Genomic DNA, 17,992 nt, shown 5'->3' with positions numbered 1-17,992 from the left:
AATTTTGTAAAAAACTGAAGCCCATACTCTTGTTAAGCTATACTGACTCTTGAAACAGAGGGTTTTTATGACTGATTAAATTTAGCTTTAAATCCCAGTTCTAGAAATATATATATATCCTATATAATAAAACCCTAATATACAAATCGACTGAACGGGGGAACAACCGGTCGCTGTGACATGCACTGACCACCAGGGGGCAGACGCTCAATGCAGGAGCTGCCCCCTGGTGGTCAGTGCACTCCCACAGAGGGTGGGCTGCTCAGCCAGAAGCCAGGCTCACGGCTGGTGAGTGCAGTGGTGGTGGCAGGAGCCTCTCCCACCTCCACTGCAGGCAGGTGGTAAGTAGTGAGGGGTCTCAGACTGCGAGAGGGATGGCCCCAACTGGGAGAAGGTGCAGATCGGGCTGAGGGACGCCCCCCAGTGCATGAAATTTTGTGCACCGGGCCTCTAGTGTGTGTGTGTTTGTGTGTATCCCTCGGAGACCTAGTCTTTCCCCCTGGATAATCAACAACCCCCAGGCAGCAGAAGATAGCAACCACAACTTGACTAATAGTTACATGGTTTGGACCTCTGGCAGTCTAAAGATAGCATCTTTTTTTTTTAAATATATGTTATTGATTTTTTACAGAAATGAAGGGAGAGGGATAGTTAGAAACGTCGATGAGAGAGAAACAACGATCAGCTGCCTCCTGCACACCCCCCACTGGGGATGTGCCCGCAACCAAGGTACATGCCCTTGACCAGAATCGAACCTGGGACCTTTCAGTCCGCAGGCCGACGCTCTATCCACTGAGCCAAACCGGTCAGGGCTAAAGATAGCATCTTGAATTAAGTTATGTTTCAGATCCTGAGCCCTAAGGGGAAACAACCCCCTGGCTACTTTCCTATACTACTGGACATGGGGAGCCAGAAAAGACCTCAGAACTGTCCTCAAGACCTGAATAAATTATTAATTACCCTTACCACATCTCCGACCAATCAGCTCCCAGCACGACCCCAATCCCTAACCCATCATGTCTTGTGATTTTGCCCTATAAAGTAATCTGTAACTACACACCACTGTTAAGTTCAGGTTTTTGAGCATTAGCTTCTCATTCTCCTGGATGGTGCCATTGATAAATAAAATAGCCAACATGCGCTAGCCGGTTTTGCTCAATGGATAGAATGTCGGTCTGCGTACTAAAGTGATTCTGTTCAGGGTCACATACCTCGGTTGCAGGCTCCTATCCGGCCCGTGCCCTTGTTAGGACTCATGCAGGAGGCAAACAATCAATGTGTTTCTCTCACATTGATATTTCTCTCTGTCTTTCCCTCTCTCGTCCACTCTAAAAATCAACAGAAAAATATCCTTGGTGAAGATTTTTTTAAAAATTAGAAAAATAATAAAATAGCCAACATTTCTCCACTGAAATTCTTGGTGTCTAGTATTTGGCTCTGCTAACACCTACTGGATGAACTCTGTTCTATAAAACTTTCTTATAGCCGAAACCGGTTTGGCTCAGTGGATAGAGCGTCGGCCTGTGGACTCAAGGGTCCCAGGTTCGATTCCGGTCAAGGGCATGTACCTTGGTTGCGGGCACATCCCCAGTAGGGGGTGTGCAAGAGGCAGCTGATTGATGTTTCTCTCTCATCGATGTTTCTAACTCTCTATCCCTCTCTCTTCCTCTCTGTAAAAAATCAATAAAATATATATTTTTAAAAAACTTTCTTATAAAATTGGCATGTATATGCCCTAGTCCAATGGTCAGCAAACTCATTAGTCAACAGAGCCAAATATCAACAGTACAACGATTGAAATTTCTTTTGAGAGCCAAATTTTTTAAACTTAAACTTCTTCTAACACCACTTCTTCAAAATAGACTCGCCCAGGCCGTGGTATTTTGTGGAAGAGCCACACTCAAGGGGCCAAAGAGCCGCATGTGGCTCGCGAGCCACAGTTTGCCGACCACTGCCCTAGCCAGTTTGGCTCAGTAGATTGAGCATCAGCTTGTGGACTGAAGGGTCCCAGGTTCGATTCCAGTCAAGGGCACATGCCCGGGTTACGGGCTTGATCCCATTATGCAGGAGGCAGCCAATCAATGATTCTCTCCCATCATTGATGTTTCCATTGGTATCTCTCTCTCCCGTTCCCTTCCTCTCTGAAATCAATAAAAACATATTTAAAAAATAAATAAAATTAGCATGTACAATTAATGTAATTTTGTAAAGTTGTGTGTATGCATGTTTTTTAAAAAAAATAGGTTTTTATTGATGTCAGAGAGGAAAAGAGAGGGAGAAAGAGATAGAAACATCTACAATGAGAGAGAATCATTGATCGGCTGCCTCCTACATGCCCCCTAGTGGGGAATAAGCCCACAACCGGGAAAATGTGCCCTGACTGGGAATCGAAAGGTGACCTCCTGGTTCATAGGTTGAAGCTCAACCACTGAACCATAACGGTTGGCTGTGTAAGCATTTTTTGTTTGTTTGTTTGGTTGGTTGTGTTCTGAAGATTCATTCCTTATTTTGATACAAAAAAAAAAACACACATGCACAACACCCTTCAACCTCTAAAGAATGCCACTTTTTTCTTATTGTTGTAGTACAAACTCACAGAATATCTGTTAGCAGCTCCAAGGATATCACATATGCTTTTGGAAAAAGTCATTGCTATTTGGATTCAAACACACATCAATGTGGAGGAAGGACTATCTCCCTCTTCTGATTTTTCCACAATTTTTACTAAATCATCAAGGAAAGCTAGTGGTTAGAATGTCACATAATTATGCTAAAAATCTGCTAAGGGAGGTGAAACCAGACATCTGAATCCAGCTAAATATAAAAACATGACCTTTAATTTGCTCTTCTCTCCTGTTTCTGAAGTAGGAGGGTTCTACTTTATATCACCATGGGCCAGCAGTAGGCTTGAGTTATATGCAGGTGATTTGGGATATAGTTGCAAAAGAAGTCATTAAATTCTTGAGGGTTTGACATCTCCTGGAAAGAAGTAAGCTAGAGGCAGACTGTTAATCTGGATTTGCTTAGATGGAAAACATTTACACTTGGAGTCCAGCTGATGTGCAGTTAACATGGAAATAACCAGGCCTGGGGCGCGATAAAAACATTCAGATGGCAGGTAACAGTTTTTCAGATGGGGCTCCTTCAGATTCCTTGGAAGCTGCTAAAGATGCTAGTGCTACAGAGAGGCTCACCAATCCGGTGATGCCAGAACCCTCAAGGTCTGGCAGCCTTGCAGGAGTGGCTTGACAGTGTCTCCCACACTCCTTCCAGCTACAGAGAGACTTTACCTACAGCAGTAAAAAGAAGAATCAACGCATTGAAACAACTTCAGGTGAAGTGTGCTCAATAGAAGCCAAGTTCTACGAAGAGGTCCATGACCTGGAGAGGACATACCCAGCGCTGTACCAGCCTCTCTTTGACAAAAGAAGGGAGTTTGTCACTGGTGACATTGAGTTGACAGATGGAGAATCGGAGAGGCACAGCGAGAATGAAGAGGAGGACAAACTGGCTAGAGACATGAAAAGTAACGTAGTCATCACAGAAAAAGAAGCCGAGGCAGCAGACGAGCCAGCCTCAGAGGGATTCGGAGTTCTGGTTCACCGTCTTCAGAAACGTGGATATGCTGAGCAAGTTAGTCCAGGAATATGATGAGCCAATCTTGAAACATCTTTAAGATGTTAAAGTGAAGTTTTCAGACCCTGGACAGCCTATGTCTTTTGTGTTTAGGGTTCCACTTTGAGCCCAGCAACTACTTCATCAATTCAGTCCTGACCAAAACAAACAAGATGAAGTCCGAGCTGGATAAGGCCGACCCCTTCTCCTGCGAAGGCCCTGAAATAGTTGACTGTGACGGGTGCACTATCGACTGGAAGAAAGGAAAAAATGTTACAGTCAAAACGATCAAGAAAAAACCGAAACACAAGGGTCCAGGCACTGTCAGAACCATCACCAAGCAAGTCCCCAAGGATTCCTTTTTAACTTCTTCAGGCCGCTGAAAGCATCTGGGGATGGAGAGTCACTGGATGAAGATTCCGAGTTCACGTTAGCCTCTGCCTATGAGATTGGACACTTCTTCCGTGAGAGGCTAGTCCCGAGGGCCGTGCTGTACTTCACGGGGGAGGCCATAGAGGATGACCACAACTTTGAAGAAGGTGAGGAAGGAGAAGAGGAGAAGTTAGAAGGAGAAGAGGAGGGAGATGAAGAGGATGATGTCGACGTGCGCCTCAAGAAGGAGCCCAGCCAGCCCTCTGAGTGCAAGCAGCAGTGAGGACCTCAGGCAGAGCGCCCACACCTGACCTTTTTCAAGTGCATGGTTTTCACTTTCACTTTTCCTCTTTCCTTATTATTTTGCTTAACCTGTACAGCGGTCACTTAAACGCGTTTCAGAAGTGGGAGGTTTAATCTAATCTCGGCACCCTCGGCGGCCTTGGATGCAGCTCAGTAGACTTCCCCAGGCCTGCTTTGGGGGGGCCGGTAGACCACGTTTGCTTTGGGGGGGCCGGTACATGGGGTACCACGTCGGGTGGGAAGGTCCCTGAGCCCAGGACAGACGACTGGGAGCTTCTGTTCCCATCCCTCATGTGAAGACAGCACATGCTTGGTTCCCAGCCACCTGGGCCTCTGTGTCTGATCTCACAGGGTCCGTGCTCCTCCATGTGTGTGTTCTTTTTTTTTATTTATTTAATATATTTTGTTGATATTTTACAGAGAGGAAGGGAGAGGGACAGAGAGTTAGAAACATCGATGAGAGAGAAACATCGATCAGCTGCCTCTTGCACATCCCCCACTGGGGATGTGCCCGCAACCAAGGTACATGCCCTTGACCGGAATCGAACCTGGGACCCTTCAGTCCGCAGGCTGACGCTCTATCCACTGAGCCAAACCGGTCAGGGCCATGTGTGTGTTCTTACTTTGGTTTTATTTTCCTCGGAGTGGGGGGTTGGGGGGTAAGAGGCGTCAGCTTGTGTGGTTATTTATTTGTTCCTTTGTGCTGTGAGCCTCGGGGTGCGTGCTGTCACTTGTCCTCAGGTTTCTGAAACCTTGTTTGTGACTGGAGACCTGGGGACTTGACAGGGAGGAGGTGGTGGCGGCTCCTCGGGGAGCGCAGACTGTCTGGGAGAAAGCGCTCCCTCTTGCCACTGACAGCTGGTGGCATGAGCGCGCCTCCCTGACGTGGAGACCCCTCTCCGCCGGGTGGGTTTGTGAGCAGTGCTGTGTGCCCATCTTCTGTGGGGAGGGCTGGGCGGGGCACACGTTTCCTCGTGTGTAAGTGTCACGTCTCCTTAGCTCCCATTTTTCAGCCCCACATCCATCGTGTCTTAAAAGTCCTGGGTTCAAAGCGATGACCTGTTCTTGGCTGGCGGGTGGGGCTCCGAGTGTGTGACCGAGGTCCCTGGTCCCTGGCAGCCGGTTGGCGGGGCCCACCCTCACCAGGCCTGGAGAGTGCTCAGCCTTATTACTTAGGTAATAATAATAATTTGTAACTGAAGATGCTGTTTTCAATTTGTACAGACTAGTTAGAGTATTCTATTAAAGTGGTAAAACCTAGATAGATGATAGATAGATAGATAGATAGATAGATAGATAGATAGATAGATAGATAGATATAACCAGGCCTGCACTAGTCAGCAAGCTCAGTCAGCCGATCAGGATACCATCCCCAGGCCTTTACGTGGCACATCTGAAGTTCTCACTGTACAGCTGTGGCTTCAGCTCCATCAACTATGGTTATCTTCTCTGATTTTAATGCCTATCAGTCTTTACCAGCTGTAGCAGCCCCTGCTTGGTAAAACTTGGCCAAGAAGTGTGGCTCACTGACCTTCGGCTGCTTGACAAATGCATTGCGCTCCTCCTCAGCCCAACCTCGAAACCACTGATCTCAAAGAGGTAGCTGGCACTCAAAGATACAAGGTGATCGTTGGCTCCAGACACACTAAGCTGCTCTAGACCTTCTAGCGATGGCTGTAATTTTCCTGGCACTGCTTTAGTTACCAGGTCTTATAGGAAATGTTCACGCTGGGGACCTGACCAACTGGCAAACCACTGAAGAATACACTTCATTGCCTGGAAATGGTGTAAGACACTGGGGGAGGGAAGAGTTCATAGAATTGTCTGGCACTGAGGGTAAGGGAAAAGGGAAGGATAGCTGCATCGAAAATGAAGATGATTCCAATGGCATCCTCCCCTTTTCTCTCACAGGGCACCAAGAGACCATCACAAGAGGGCTTAGGCTCCAATTATCACCACCGTTTCCATGTTTCCTGAAAGCCCTAAGCCTGTGTGCACGTTTTTAATGAAACCTTTGGAAGCTAATAGCAGTGTACCTTAAGGGCTAAGGGAGAATAAGAGGATGTGGGGAGGAAGTTGGGAAGATAGCAACAGGTTCTGAATTCCAAAGGTTAGGGAGGACGATGTGGCAAAGTTAAAGAGGAGATGAAAAGCAGTTTGAATTCCTCAGCCTAGGCCAGTGGTCGGCAAACTGCAGCTCGCAAGCCACATGCGGCTCGCGAGCCGTGGTTTGCCGCTCTGTTGACTAATGAGTTTGCCGACCACTGCTGTAAGGCATTACCCTTACCCAGAAGTTTTGACTTCAGGTTAAAGACATTAGTACATTATTAAAATGTTTTTTAAGGGTTTTTCCCTAAGGCAGTGGTCGGCAAACTCAGTCAACAGAGCGGCAAACCGCAGCGTGGCTCGCGAGCCGCAGTTTGCCGTCCACGGGCCTAGGGCAAGCACAGAAAGAAGAAGGGGTGGGGGTCGGAGGGCGCAACTTGGGAATGACTTGGAGCACTTATCTAAACTTAACTTTATAAAGGCCAGCAGTAGTTCCCCAGCAAATGGTGATAAACATGGCTTCCCTGTGGAAAGACCCTGGTGGTGAGGAACTGAGGCCTTTTGCCAACAGCTAGCAAGGAACAGAGGCATCCTGCCAACTGCCACGTGAGTGAGGTATCTTCTAAGCAGTCAAGCCTTCAGATGACTGGAACCCCAGCCAATAGCTTTATTGCAACCTCATAAGAGACCCTGAGCAGAAGCACCCAGCTAAGCCTCTCCCAGACTCCTAACTCTTAGAAACTATAAGATAATGTTATTGTTGCTATTTCAAGCCTCAAAGTTTGGGGGTGATATGTGAAGCAGAAATATATAACTAGAGGCCTGGTGCATGGATTCATGCACCGGTGGGGTCCCTCGGCCTGGCCTGTGCTCTCTCACAATTCAGGCCCCCTCTGGGTATGTCGGAGAGCCAGTTTCAGCCCAATCCCCGCAGGCCAGACCGAGGGACCCCTCCGGTGCACGAATCTGTGCACCGGGCCTCTAGTATGCATATAAGATCTTTGGTTAATCTCTTTCTGCCCTCCTCCTCCCCCTTCCCTCTGAGATTCATCAGTCTGTTCTATGTTTCCATGCCTGTGCATTGAGTGTCTGCCCCCTGGTGTTCATTGTGCATCATAGCTACCGGCTGGTTGGTTGGTTGGCTGGTTGGCCAGTCGGCCGGTTGCTTAGGCTCATATATATATATATATATATATATATATATATATATATATATATATATATATTCTTACTCATTTTCCTCTCCTGATTCTAGCTGATAATGTGACAAAGGTTAAGGGTTCACCACTTGAGCACATTAGGATGCTAACAATTGGAGAAAAAAGGGGAACTAAATGACAAGGAGATTTCATGGAAAAACTAGGCACATGACTGGATTAGTGTACAGGTCTTTGTGTGCCCATATGTTTCCTTTTCTTTGGAGTAATTATCTAGGAGTAGAATGACTGAGTCATATGGTAAGTATATGTTTACCTTTTAAAGAAACTGCCAAACTCTTTTCCAAAGTGATTGTAGGTTTATACTCCTACCCACGGTATATGAGAGGTCATTTCTCCACATCCTCACTAGCACCCAGACCAGACATTTTTTTTTTTTTTTTTTGGAAAGTGTATAGTGGTATCTCACTGTGGTCTTAATTTGCAATTCCCTAATGACTAATGACATTACATATCTTTTCATGTGTTTATTATCATACTTTTATCTTCATTGGTGAACACTCTGTTGAAATATTTTACCCACTTGTTTTTGGGTTGCTTCTTATTATTGATTTTGAAAGTTATTACATGTCTAGACACAAGTCTGTCAGATATATGATTTACAACATTTTCTTCTAGTTGGTGGCTTGTTTTCAGTTCTCTTAACAATGCCTTTCAAAGAGCATTCGTTTTTAATTTTGATGAAGTCCCATACATCAGTGTTTTTTTTAAAGAACTGTGGAATCATAGGTGAGAAATTTGCTTCACCCAGGTAACAGAAAAGGGCAAACTGTAGTCTGAAGAATTAGACTAATGGGAACAAGACCAAAGACTAAACTAGCCACCAGGGCACTGAGCAAGAGGGTGGGGAGGGAGGAAGAGACCCAGTTGCAGATGATAAGACATTGGGTATATTTCAGACATGCAGAGTGGCAGATATGGTTAATTAGCATTCAGCACATATTCTTACCTCCTTCTAGTGTGCTTTCCTATACTGCAGAGGCTGGAAAGCTAAGGATTATGTTTCTCAGAATACCTTGCAGCCAGAGATTTAGAAGGCAGAAGTGAGACAAAGACCATTAAACACTACTTTAGCTATACCTCCTGGCAAGCAAGGTCATGGAGATGTGACATATGTTTACAGCAGCGATCCAACGATGTCTCTAGCTTTGCAAATATTGAGAGGTGGTTGCATCAGAGTGTAGCCACGGCAATGTCCTGATCACAGTTTCAAGATCCCTAGATCAGAGTTGTAGCTACTTGCTCTTAAGCCCAGTCATCAGTGGAAACTTCCTGCTGCCCCACCCTCCTGACTGTGACAGAGGTAGCAGCTTCCCTGGCAGCGCACTCCTCACATGTTCTGGAGGTCATTTCTGGAATTTCAGCCCAGAGGGCCCCTCTAGACTTTCCAGTTTACTTTGTAAGCCCCTATGTCCTTGTCTCCTTAAACTTCTTGGAGGGGTTTTTGTTTCCTGTATTGAGCCCTGAGTGATAGGAGATTGTATCTTGGAAGAATGATAAGTAATAAAAGGTCTGAGGTCCCTTGCCCCGGCCAGGTGCCATGCAGCCTCAGATCACCATGTGGGAAGGATATGACAATGTATGAAATAATTTATTTGTTTAATGAGCATATAACAGACATGAAGTGGATCCTATTGTTAGATACTTGGAATATCAACTTGCCCTGAAGGAGCTTACACAATCTGATGATATCATGGTATGATGATAGAGATATGTCGGGACACTGTGTGCTCACAGACAAGATCTCAGTCAAATTTGGAGAAGTCATGAAAGAGGTGACCTGTGAGCTGTTTTGTTTTTTTGTTTGTTTTTTCAATGGATGAGTAGGAATTAGTCAGCAATAAGGAAGGGGATGATCATTGTATCTGTAATCTGTTAAGCAAAACTTTTAAATATCTGTGTTCCCACTTCTCCCCCACACCTTCTCAGGAAAGTGAAGGAAGGAGCAGGTGTGTGTTTCTAAAGACATTTGAGGAGGGGGGCTAAGGATAAAGTAGGAGCTTCCAGGGGAAAAGTGAGGCAGAAGTTTAAACGTGTTTTGAATAAGGAGGTGTCAGCAGTTGACCTAAGAGAGATTCTGGGCTTCCCTAGAGACTAAAGGTAAGGCATCCTCAAGGTGGCCTCAACTTTTCAGTCTTCATGCCCTCACCTATCATAAGAGAGTCAGAATGGCATGGGATTATGAGGCCAAGGCCAGGTTTAGAGTCAAGGTTACCACTTACTAGCATATAGACTTGGACATATTATTTAACTTCTTTTAGTCTGTTTACTCATTTATATAATGAGGATAAGGATAATACCTCCCTCCTACAGCATAAAGGTAAAATCAGATAATGGATGTTTAAAAAAAGTTGTAAATTATAAAGCACTACAAGAATATTAGTCACTATTATCTAATAGGTCTTGTTGATTCTATCTCAGGTATATTTTCTGTTATAGACTGAACTAGTGGCCTGGTGCACGAAATTCGTGCACATTAAAAGGGAATTAATTAAAGGAAATATTTTAATATTGCTATTTGCCCTTTTTCTATAATAGAAGTGTCAGAGATGAAAGAAAATTAGTAAAATGTATATGAAAATCTCCCTCCATTCAAAGTCTGGGACATGCCACGGGACCTAGAGTCAAGTCCCTGCCCACCACCCGCATGCGCTTCGAAAACACAGGAGACCCAGACCCAGGCAGCCCCACCCACATTGGGTGAGACCCAGACCCAGCTGGCCACACCCCCGTCAAGCCCTGCCAGGTGGGGGGGCGCAGCCTCAGGTCCCCCAGCCTGGCGCCAGGGCAGAAGGAGCTGCCTGAGGTCCCCTGTCAAGCCCCACTGGGACGGGGGGCACAGTCTGAGGTCCCAATCAAGCCCAACCGGGCGGGGGCCATGACCTGAGGTCCCCCGTCAAGCCCCGCCAGGCGTGGGGCACAACCTGAGGTCCCCCAGCCTGGCCCTGGGGTGAGGGGCATTGGCCTGAGGTCCCCTGTCAAACCCCACGGGGCAGGGGGCACGGCCTGAGGTCCCTTGCCCCGGCCAGGTGTCATGCAGCCTCAGATCCCTGCTGTTCAGTTGTGACGTTACGGCATCCTGGTTAATTTGCATATTCCTCTATTATATAGATACACTAGAGGCCAGTGCATGAAATTCGTGCACTGGGGAAGGGTGTCCCTCAGCTCAGCCTGCACCCTCTCCAATCTGGGACCCCTTGGAGGATGTCCGACTGCAGGTTTAAGCCCGATCCCTAAACCGGCAGTCAGACATCCCTCTCACAATCTGGGACCACTGGCTCCTAACCGCTTGCCTGCCTACCTGCCTGATTGCCCCTAACTGCTTCTGCCTGCCAGACTGATCACCCCCTAACCTCTCCCCTGCCGGCCTGATTGACACCTAACTGCCCTCTCCTGCCGGCCTGATCACCCCCAACTGCCCTCCCCTGCAGGCCTGCTTGCTCCTAACTGCCCTCCCCTGCAGGTCTGGTCGCCCCTAACTGCCCTCCCCTGAAGGCCTGGTCCCCCCCCACAACTGCCCTCCCCTGCAGTCCCGGTCACCCCCAACTGGCCTCCCCTGCTGGCCAGATCACCCACAACTTCCCTCCCCTGCTGGCCATCTTATGGTGGCCATCTTGTGGTGGCCATCTTGTGATGACATGGGGGCGGCCATCTTGTGATGATATGGGGCGGACATCTTGTGAGGACATGAGGGCGAGATGCCACCTAGGCTTCTATTAGTATAGACTAGAGGCCCAGTGCATGAAATTTGTGCATGGGGGGGTGTCTCTCAGCCCAGCCTGCACCCTCTCCAATCTTGGATATCCCTTTCATAATCTGGGACTGCTGGTTCCTAACCACTCGCCTGCCTGCCTGCCTGCCTGCCTGATTGCCCCTAACCACTCTGCCTGCCAGCTTGATAGCCCCTAACCACTCCCCTGCTGGCCTGATTGATGCCTAACTGCTCCCCTGCCAGCATGATTGTCCCTAACTAACCTCCCCTGCTGGCCTGATCGCCTCCAACTGCCCTCTCCTGCCAGCCCGATTGCCCTCAACTGCCTTCCCCTGTGGGGCTGAGGGGACTGGGGGACTCTGGCTGCATGAGGCAGGGCTGAGGGGACTGCGGGACTGAGGCTGGATGAGATGCGTGGCACCTGCTTCCCCCCGGGGGTGCTGAGGGGACTGGGGGACTCCGGCTGGATGAGGCGCTGCCATCTTGTGGCTGTGGGCACCGCCATTTTGTGAGGGTGTGACAGTCAATTAGCATATTCCCTCTTTATTAGATAGGATTGTGTCCTTCCCAAATTCATATGTTGAAGCCCTAACACTCAATGTGACTGTATTTGGTGATAGGGCCTTGAAGAAAGTAACTAAGGACAAAGGAAGTTATAATGTGGGGCCACAATCTGATAGGACTGATGGTCTTGTAAGAAGAGGAAGAGCCCAACAGATGTGGCTCAGTGATTGAGTGCAGACCTATGAACCAGGTCACAGTGAGATTCCTGGTTAGGGCAAGTGCCCACTGGGGGGTGTGCAGGAGGCAGCAGATCGATGATTCTCTCTCATCATTGATGTTTTTATCTCTCTCTCCCTCTCTCTTCCTCTCTGAAGATGGCACCTTAACCTTGGACTTTTAGCCTCCAGAATGGTAAGAAAATAAATTTCTGTTGTTTAAGACACCCAGTCTGTGGTATTTTATTATGGCAGCTCTAGCAGACTAATGTAATCATTTCCCCCAACTTTTTGTGTCTTTTTAAAAAAATACATTTGTGTGTATTTTTTTAATATATCTTCATTGATTTCAGAGAGGGAGGGAGAGGGAGAGAGAGATAGAAACATCCATGTTGAGAGAGAATCATGGATCGGCTGCCTCCTGAAAGTCCCCCACTGGGGATTGAGCCCACAACCCAGGCATGTGCCCTTGACCAGAATCGAACCTGGGGACCTTTCAGTTCTCAGGCCGACGCTCTATCCTTTGAGCCAAACGGGCTAGGGCTTGTCTTCATCTTTTTCCCCGCCTCCTCCTCCTCCTCCTCCTCCTCCTCCTCCTCCTCCTTCTTCTTCTCTCTCTCTCTTTTTTTTTTGTTGCTAATCCTCACCAGAGGAAATTTTTCCCATTACTTTTTAGGGAAAGTGGGGCCAAGGGAGGGAGAGAGAAGAGAAAGGGAGAGAGACATCGATGTGAGCAAGACACATTGATTGGTTACAACCCAGGTATGTGCCCTTGACCAGGAATCGAACCCACAGCCCTTTGGTGCATGGGCCAATACTCTAACCACTGAGAACACTGGTCAGGGGCATTCTCCCCAAAAGTTACTTCTTTTTTTGTTGTTGTTTAAATTTCTTTATTGATTAAGGTATCACATATTTGTCCTCATCCCCCCATTCCCATCCCACACCCCTCCCCACGCATGCCCCCACCCCCTCTGTTGTCCTTAACCACTGGTTAGGCTTATATGCATGCACACAAGTCCTTTGGTTGATCTCTTCCCTTTATCCTCACCCTTCCTTACCCTCCCTCTGAGGACCGACAGTCTGACCCATGCCTCCTTGTTTCTGGGTCTGTTCTTGTTCATCAGTTTATGTTGTTCATAATTTCCCCTAGATGAATGAGATCATGTGCTACTAGAAATACACTTATAAGAACCAAAAATGAGACAAGCAATAATGGTTATGCTGAAAGGCAAATGAATCAGTCTGTAGTGAGTTTCTTTCTGGGCCAACAGTTCTTTTGAGACCCAATTTCAATGTCAAACAGTTCCTTATGTGTACATGTCAGCAATGATAATTCAGTTCTGGATGGTGGACAAATGGTGGTAATGCAGGTGTGACCCTCTCTGGTTTGGTCCTGGGCAACCTGCAGTGACGCACAGCTGCTAACTGCTAGTATGGCAAGGCGATGTAAGCGTCTTCCTTCTCTGGACTGCTTCTCTTCTGTCTTCATGGCTGGAGTAGTCCTGTCGATTCCTCTCTGTTGCCGGAATCCACATGGGTCTCGGAGTTGTTTTCTGAAAATATACAAACATATTCTCAACCAAAAGTTAATAAAGGGATATTTTCTATAAAATTGACTTGGGATCCTTTTTCATTTTTTGCCCAAATGATTTTCCTCTGGCTTGTTTTGACACCATGTGTGTTTTTCATGGGTGTCTTGCTTTTAGCCTTACAATTAATTTTCTAAAGTACAAATTTTCTAGATGTAATTTACTTACAGGGTATTTTTCCTTACATGATATTCTTCTACTATTCCCCCCTTTTTTGATTTAAATATTTGGAGGCTTTTGAAAATTTTATAATGTAGTCTTGATAGCTTTTAAATTTTAATTTTTTGCTCTATAATATTACTGCTTTAGGTTCATTACATGTTATGCAATTTTATCATGAGATGAACTACCAATAAAAATTTAGTTAACACTTTAGGAACTGCTTTTTGTCCAGTACAATTAATTTTTCTAGAATATTCGCTTGTTTCAATTAGCCAATTTAAATTAGCCTGAAAACTTGACTACTATTTTACTGTCAAATTTATTACTCTAACATCAATCTTATTTTACCCTGTAAATATTAGTGCAGTGATGGGCAACCTTTTGAGCTTGATGTGTCAAACTTCGCCAAAAAACTGAGCGTAACTCGGGTAGTGTGTCACTTTGAGGAAAAAACATTATTTCGTAAATGTTTCATCCTCAGGAGCAGCAAACGTTTCATCCTCGGCATGCAGCCGCCTCAGCGGCCGCGTGTCATCAGAAATGGCTACGCGTGTCAGTGCTGACACGCGTGTCATAGGTTCACCATCACTGTATTAGTGGAAAGGATTATTTGCCTTCTTGAGTAGGCCCTGAGCATTCCTGGTGGGAGGCTAGATTTAGATATCAAAAACCCACTTCCCCACACCATGGGTACATGACAACTCAAACAATTCTTGTTGCAGTGAGAGGGCAGCTGCTGTCGGCCAAGACTCTGTCTGTTACCCGGGTCCCGATTTTAGCTGGGCATGGGAAGTTAAGCAGCCATGGGGGCAGGAGATTTCCTTCAGAAGGGGTGAGTGTTCAGGCCCCTGCAAAGTTGGGGGGGTGAGGTTCTGTGCCCCACCTCTGTTGACCCCCAAAAAAGTTACTTCTTTTTATCCTCCATGCCCTGATTTGGTTCAGGCCCTTATCTTCTCCATATCATCTCTGCAGACCTCTCTGTAATCTCAAGTGCTGCTAAAGGAATCTTTCCAAAGAGTTTAGTTAAAAACTGTGTAGGACACAGAACTATTTACTGCACAAAAGGCAAATTTCTCAGCTGAGCACAAGACTCCTCTTGAACTTGATTTGACCTGCCTTTCTAGCATTGTTCCCTGTTCTTCCACTACCATTCTATGCTTTAGCCTTACTGAAATTCTTACCGTTGCTCAGGCATTCCGTGCTCTTTCACAGTTCTCCATTTTGGCCTGTGCTGTTCCTCCTAACCAAAATGCCTTTCCCCCTTCCTGATCACCCCTCCTTCTATCACCTTCTCATCTCCCTGCCTCACTTGTTTCTCTGGCACATCTATTCATCTTTCAGCCTTGGCTCAGGTGTTGTCTAACCTCCTGAAGCCTTCATTTACAGCTCCGTCCTCAGTTCTCTCAGCAGCACTTAGTATACCCCTCTGTTACAACACTTATCACATTGTTTTGTAATTATTATTTTGAGTATTTCCTACTAAATTACGAGCACCTGAAAAATAAGACACCTATTCATCGTTGAATCTTCCTTTGTACCTGAAATAAAGGAGGTACTGGATACATATGTCTTAAACAACCAAACAAAAATCCCACAGTCCAGACGAGACATACACAAAAATAATTAAACAATAAAAGGCAGCAGAGAAACCACAAGTTATGTATCTGGGTATTCTCTATGGCACCTGGCACAGTGTCTTGCATCTAATAGACTCAGTAAATGTTGTTGAATTGAGTTCTAAATGAAAAAAAAAAAAATAAGACTCATAATCATTTAAATCTGGGAGAACACCAGGATGGGCTTAAAAGCTGGTACCCACAAATATAACACAACTAGGGGCCCAGTGCATATATTCATGCACCTTGAAAGGAACTGTGGGCCACGAGGCTGTGGTGGGCACAGGGACAGGTCTCGGCCCATCCTACGTGCCCCCCCCCCCGGCCCCTCCCGCTGCAGTCTCTGGTCCGCTGTCTGCCGGCAGCCCTGCTCCCGCCACAGCAGGTCCCATGTGCTCATGGTGCTGGCCCTGCTTGCACCCGCTGAGGGTGTGGAGTGATTGGGGCCGGCGCCAGCAGTGAGTGCGAGCGGGGCTGGCACCATCATCAGGTGCAAGCGGTGGCAGCTCCTGCCCCAATCGCCCCTCAGGAGCAGAGGGAGGTGGAGAAGCACTCAGGGGTGATTGGGACTGGCAGCCGCCACTCACACCTGCTGATGGCGCTGAGTGAACAGGGCCAGCACCGGGCGTCGGCAGCAGGTGTGAGCGCCGGGTGGGACCATGGCATATGGGAGCAAAGAATTTTCAGTAAGCATCAGAGGCTCACCCTGATGACAGCAACCAGTGCCCCACCTTGGTCTGGCACCCCCACTCACCTGCTCCACCATCCCGCTACAGCCGATGCCCACCATGTTCTGTGCGCACCCCCTGGTGGTCAGCACACATCATAGCGACTGGTTGTTCAGTTGTTTGGTTGTTCCACCATTCGGTCTATTTGCATATTAGGGTTTTATATATATAGATGATCCAATCTGATGCCTTCAAACTTGGTCCATAATCCTCCTCCATTTTTCTACCTTACCCCTGGCTCCATACAATAAGCTCTTTTAAAATTAGGGGATCTCTTATTCATCTTTATATCTTTCACTAGAGGCCCAATGCACAAAATTCATGCACTGGTAGGGTCCTTAGTGGCTGCCAGCCGCCGGCTGGTACTCCCTCCCTTCCCCCAGCTGGCCCTGCCACCTGGTTGAACTCCCAGACGAACTCCCAGTTGAGGGGACAATTTGCATACTACACTTTTATTATATAGGATTCCTTATCTACTGTTATCTAGCCAGATGCTTTGCACATGATAGGCATCCAATAGGTGTTTGTTCCATTTTGTTAAAAACTATATTATAGTACCCTACCTGGTTTGGCTCAGTGGATAGAGTGTCAGCCTGTAGACTGGTGGTTCCCAGGTTCGATTCCGGCCAAGGGCACGTGCCAGGTTGCAGGCTTGATCCCCAGTAGGGGGAGTGCAGGAGGCAGCTGATCAATGGTTCACTGTCATCATTGATGTTTCTATCTCCCTCTCCCTCTCATTTCCTCTCTGAAATCAATATATATATATATTTTAAACAACCTAGATTATACTGAGCCTGGATGGGATTTGAATAGGCTGTGTCAAAGAAAACAGAAATCCAGATCAGGGACACAGCAGAAGTGACTTCATTTCCTATTGCTACTCTAATAAATTACCACAAACTTGGTGGTTTAAAACAACACAGATTTATTATTTTATAATTCTATAGGTTAAAGGCCTGAAAATAGGTCTTACAGGTCAGTAGGGCTGTGTTCCTTCTAGAAGCACTAGCGGAGAATTTGTTTCCTTGCCTTTTCCCGTTTCTAGAGGATGCTGCATTCCTTGGCTTGTGGTCCTGTATTACTCTGACCTCTACATCTGTAGTCACATCTCCTTCTCTCATTCTGACCCTTTTGCCTCCCTCCTAAAAGAACCCTTGTGATGCCGAAACCGGTTTGGCTCAGTGGATAGAGCGTCGGCCTGGGGACTCAAGGGTCCCAGGTTCGATTCCGGTCAAGGGCATGTACCTTGGTTGCGGGCACATCCCCAGTAGGGGGTGTGCAAGAGGCAGCTAATCTCTCTCATCGATGTTTCTAACTCTCTATCCCTCTCTCTTCCTCTCTGTAAAAAAATCAATAAAATATATTAAAAAAAAAAAGAACCCTTGTTATTATATTGAACCGGTTGGTTGACCCAGGATGATCTTCCTATCACTTCTGCAAAGTTCCTTTTGTCATGTAAAATAACATATTCACAGGTTCTGGAGATTAGGACAAGGGCATTTTGGAGAACCATTATTCATGCCGTCTACCCCTAAGAGCAAAGCTGAAAATATAAGAATGCACAACTAATGTTTGGAGATAAACTTTTTCAGCTGAAGCAAAATATTCATGAAATATTAGAGCCAGGTAAGAGGAAAAGTAGATTAAAGAGGCACTAAAGGAGATGATATAGACCAGTGGTCAGCAAACCGCGGCTCGCGAGCCACAAGCAGCTCTTTGGCCCCTTGAGTGTGGCTCTTCCACAAAATACCACGTGTGGGCACGCACGTACAGTGCGATTGAAACTTCGTGGCCCATGTGCAGAAGTCGGTTTGCGGCCTGGGCGAGTCTATTTTGAGGAAGTGGCGTTAGAACACTCAAGGGGCCAAAGAGCCGCATGTGGCTCTCGAGCCGCGGTTTGCCGACCACTG

General features: G+C 46.8%; 2 pseudogenes across 2 annotated transcripts; one reads left to right on the top strand and one right to left on the bottom strand.

The window, feature by feature from the left end:
* The first annotated feature begins 3,111 nt into the window (after positions 1-3,111).
* Positions 3,112-4,270, top strand: LOC307102241 (nucleosome assembly protein 1-like 4; annotated as a pseudogene). Its single transcript has one exon. The product of its transcript is annotated as a nucleosome assembly protein 1-like 4 (transcript).
* A 1,485-nt stretch (positions 4,271-5,755) lies between these two features.
* LOC307102193 (uncharacterized protein C14orf119 homolog) lies at positions 5,756-6,181 on the bottom strand (annotated as a pseudogene). Its single transcript has one exon. The product of its transcript is annotated as an uncharacterized protein C14orf119 homolog (transcript).
* Positions 6,182-17,992: the final 11,811 nt, after the last annotated feature.

The sequence above is a fragment of the Cnephaeus nilssonii genome, assembly GCF_951640355.1.
Source record: "Cnephaeus nilssonii genome assembly, chromosome: 6".
Classification (NCBI taxonomy): domain Eukaryota; kingdom Metazoa; phylum Chordata; class Mammalia; order Chiroptera; family Vespertilionidae; genus Cnephaeus; species Cnephaeus nilssonii.
Note: the sequence above shows the minus strand (reverse complement) of the source record. Positions and strands in the feature narration are given on the sequence as shown.